We start from the raw sequence: 4,616 nt of genomic DNA on the forward strand, positions 1-4,616 counted from the left end.
TGAATTTTCTGCCATCCTTTTCTACTTTTATTTTTTTAAGAGTTAACAGTGAAAATGCAATCAGGAAGAACCAGAGATAAAGGACAGTCCCTAATTTAATACTTTATTTTGTGCTCACCTTTTTCAGCATCAATTGCAAAATAAATTATTGGCAGAAATATGAAATATTGGTACAATTGAAATATTCCTTGAATTCACACTCTGACAGTTCTCTGTACACCCACTGGCAGGTAGAACTAGGAGTAGAGTTCTACAATTCTTTTTCCCCCTTCCTCTTTAATTTTTTGAATGAGACTGAGAGTAATTGGCAATGTTTCTCTAATCACTTACCTAAATATTTCATAGAATTCACTGATGAACTCATTATGTCCAGAACTTTCACTTATGGGGATATTTTTTTCCTGCAGTGGTGGACACTAAACACAGGGAGAGCCTCCTGCAAGTACTCCATACCACTGAGCTACATCCTCAGCCTCACTTTGTGTTTGATTCCTGATTTTATCTCAGTCATAGTTGTAGATTTGTTCTGGTGTTCTTGTTGATCCAGTCTTTGTTAATGTTAGCATGCATTCAACTTGATAGGATTAAGACATGCCAATGATTAAGAGACTTTTGGGTGTGTCAATGAGGGTGTGTTTAGGAATGATTGGCATGTGGATCACAACTGAAGTGGAGACCCTCCCTAAAGTGGGTCAGTATGGTGGGCTGGATAGAAAAAAAAAGATGGAAGAACTAGAAGCAACCGCAGATGCAAGTGCAATTCTTCTAGAACTTTCTTCTTCTCCTTCTCCTTCTTCTTCCTCTTTATTGGTACCTGTCAGCTCAGGTACAATGTGTTCCCACAGCACAGGCTGTCAAGGCTGCCTAGGCAAGGGAGCAGGCCCAGAGCCTAGCTTTCTTGGCACAGACACACAGAGAAATGAATAAATTATAGTTCTGACACTGAGGGACAATATAAAAGTTAATGTAAAATTCAAAATTCAACATCAGCAAACAAAGGGTATAAAAGCCCTAAGGGGCCACCCCTTAGCAAATGGCCTCAGGGTACACGGTGGGCTGGGATAGAGTGCAGTGCCCCAAAGCCCTGCAGGGTCATGTTCATACAAAGGCAAATCCCTTGACTTTCTGAGCATCTAGTCTCCCCTTCCTACATTATGGACTGGGAATGGAGGCCACTGCCTTTTGGAGGGGAGAAAGTTGATCGGAGGGCAAGAAGCAAAGGGGCTGGGTGGGGCAGGCATAAGGGGGTTTTGGTCACAACTGGCCAGCCCAGCACCTGCTTACACAGCCATCCTTGAACCAGGTAACTAATAGGAGATCATAGGGCTTGCATCCACACCTGGTATACACCAAAGCCTAGGCAGGACAGGATGCAGGACAAAAGGGACCCTGCCCCCAGCACTACCTAGCAACCAAAGAGGCGCAGCTAAAGCTGCTTCAGTCTCCAAACAAATATGGAAATAAATTACAGTCTTCATAGACCAGAGGATCTAGCCACCCCATAGGTCTAGGGCTCAGAGTGGCATAAGAAGCCTGAAGAGGCTAATTAGCCCCGTTTCACTGTCCTTGGGCTAAGGAATATCATACAGAGACTGAAAAGAGGTCTGCGAAGCTCCAGGAGAGCCATGTCTTCTCTTCCTGGCACATGCTGTGGAGGTGGAAGAGCACTCTGTGGGTGTGGGGGCGCGAGGCCGCTGAAAGGGGGAAGCCCCTCCCCCTCTCTTCAGCATACAAAATTTATTTATTTATTTAATAAATAAATTCAGAGTGTTTCATGGAAACCAGGAGGACCCATACCTGTGGCTGAGCCAGCCAATAGGAAACATTGCATACAGACCTTGGGAAACCCCTAAATCACAAAAAAGCAGCAACAGGGCTCTTGGGGCAGGGAAAAGGTACCCTAGCCCTCACACCTGCACAAGCTCTACCAGAGAGGCCAGGGCAGTGTCCTCAAACTGGCTGTCGATGAAGGGGGCTGAGGCGAGGGCAACTGGTTCAGACAAGCCTATGAGGGACTCCAAGAAGCAAGTGCTGCCATCCCCCGGTGGAGAGAGGCCAGGCAAGGGGCCGTGGGATGCCTTAAAGTTGTCCGGGCTGCCAGGCGCCTTCTGAGAGATATAGTGAGGCCCCAAACTATAATCTGGCAGAGACTGGAGTAGCTTGAAGGAGTCACAGAAAGATAGGCTGAGGTCCACGGAGTTGCTCTGGTGGATGTCCACACTGGGTGGCACTAAGGTGCCAGGGAGGCTACTTTCTCTCAACCCTTCAAAGCCACCATTTAGGAAGCAGCTAGCATCCAGGTTGGTATTTTCATCCAGGATGCCCGGCACAAAGCTAGAGCCAGAGTAGTTGTGGGTCCAGCTGGCCAGGCCACCAGGGTCACCAGTAAAGATGTCAGTTGGGTAAAAGCAGCTGAGGTTGTCCAGGTTCCCCACACACCCCCTTCCTCTTCCTCCTCCTCTGTAGCCTGCAAGCCACAGGCTGGCCTCATGAAAGAAGATTCAAATGGTGAGAAACCACTTAAAGAGACAAGACTCTAATTACCTTTAAAACCAGCTCCAGGATGGCTCTTCCCAGCTCCAGCCTCAAGGCACCGAATGTGGTAGCAAGGTTTACTGAAGAGGAGAGAGGGAGAGAGGGAGAGGGAGAGGGAGAGGGGGAGAGAGAGAGAGAGAGAGAGAGAGAGAGAGAGAGAGAACACACGTCAGTGAGTGGACTTTTATTGTGGAACAAAAAATTCTGGGGAAAATTCCATCGAATGAAGATTAGAGGGGGCAGCATCACAAGGTCAGGGGTGACAATTGGGTTTGGGGCAGTGGCCAGACATGCCTCTGCACGGAAAAGCCCTCGGACCTGGAGAAGGGTGGGGAAAGCTCTGACACAGCTGTGTCTAAGCACCTCTCACCCAGCCAGGGAGGTAACTCAAATCACGTGGGAGGATGGCCTCCCACAGTCCCCCCCCCCCACCCACCCACCAAGTTCAGAGTCACTGAAACTCAGTATCCACTCCATCATCCATGCTTGACTGGAAGCCAAGGCCAGGCAGGCCTGGGAGGTGGGTTGGTCTGGGGCCTCACTAGCGTCTGATAAGGAAGATGTCATGGAAGAATCTTCATGTCACTGCTGCAGCTATTGTCTCCCAGCTCACTGCTTGCTGGGGACACCATGTCCTGCTTGCCTTGGTTGGGTGGGCTGCCCTGTGAAGGGGCCTCCAGCTCTCCAAGGCTCTCGGCCCCCTGCTCCAGCTGCAGGCGCTGGAGCGTCTGGATGAAATGGGTCTGCACACGCACCTCATTAAATTCCACACGGCCATTGGGGTTCTCACAGCCCTCCTTACAGCAGCCACAGGGGAACCCTGTGTGGTCCATCTGGCACTTGATACCCGCCAAGCTGCAGCTGCAGGTCTCAGGGTCACAAACCCTATCGCAGCGACAGCCACAGACCTCACGGGATTGGCGCAGCGCCTGCAGTTCCCGCTTCTCCTCGCGGTCGATCCTTGGCACACCCGCAGCCCGCAGCAAAGCACGCCGTCGCCGCGCTGGGTGGTATGGTGGGAAGTTCACTTCTTCCAACAGGCCGCCTGCCACAGCCTCTGCCAAGTCTTCTTCCACAGAGGCATCACTGATGGCATCCAATGTAAGTGGCAGGTCTGCCTCTCCCTCAGGTACTCCAGAGGCTGAAAGCTTCCATCGCAGCATCTCCAGCTTCTCCTCTTTCAAACGCTGACGGAGTTTCTCGCGCCGGGCCCGGGCTTGTTCCTGTGTAAACTCACACAAGGAGAAGTGGCAGCAGGCGCTGTGGCGAGGGGCCATGCCCAGAGTACAGCCACCACGGCTGGGCACACTGGTGAAGCCCTGGCACCGTGGGAAGTAAAAGACAGTGATGCCAGTGAAGGCAACACGGCATGGGCGCTCCCGAGGAGCCCGCTTCAAAATGGACCGAGGGGTAAAACTTTGGGAGCCACAGAAGTCCCGTTTAGGTAGCGGCATCTGACCCCAGGGGCTCTCTTCACCTGAGACTGAAGAGCTTGGGGAACAGGAAGGAGAGACGCAGTCAGAGGAGGTGGAGGAGCAGAACGAGGAGGAGTCCTCCTCCAGTTGGTCAAACTTCCTCTTCAGCAGCCCAGTCATGGTTGCAGAGGTGCTCTAGGGGCTGCCTGAAAGCTGGTCGCTCACCAAGGACACCCTCTATCCAGCTCAGTACGATCCCCACCCCCACCCACCCCCCTGCGCCTCTCTGAGCTCTGCTTGGCAGCCCTGGGTCAAGCTGCCTCTTGCTCTGCGTGTCTGGAGGCTTCGGCTGCGTGGGAGACTTAGAACGCCTTCTTGATTGCTGCTGTTTCACTTGAAGATATCGGACTCTTGCTTCTTCACTCCTCCAAAGTGGGCTTTTCCGGAAGCTTCTGTTCAGACTAGGAGAGCACTGTTGATCTGTCTTGTTTGGGGGCTTCAGCTACTGGTTCCTCCAGCTCTACAGCCTGCAGAAGGCCATTGGGGATTATCCAGCTTCTGATTAAGTAAGCCAATCTAATCAATCTCCTTTTTATAATCATACTTCCTGTTGATTCTGTTCCTCTTGAGAACCCTGACTACTACACCTTCCTGGTCACTGTTTCT

At 51.5% G+C, this 4,616-nt stretch overlaps 1 pseudogene across 1 annotated transcript; it reads right to left on the reverse strand.

Annotated features, from left to right (window-relative positions):
- Window positions 1-1,907: 1,907 nt before the first annotated feature.
- Window positions 1,908-4,130, reverse strand: LOC308645518 (cysteine/serine-rich nuclear protein 1-like; annotated as a pseudogene). Its single transcript has 2 exons — window positions 2,968-4,130; window positions 1,908-2,458 (listed from the first exon to the last, which is right to left on the reverse strand). The product of its transcript is annotated as a cysteine/serine-rich nuclear protein 1-like (transcript).
- Between the last annotated feature and the right edge of the window lie 486 nt (window positions 4,131-4,616).

This window comes from Spermophilus citellus (genome assembly GCF_964194105.1).
Source record: "Spermophilus citellus genome assembly, chromosome: 3".
Classification (NCBI taxonomy): Eukaryota; Metazoa; Chordata; class Mammalia; order Rodentia; family Sciuridae; genus Spermophilus; species Spermophilus citellus.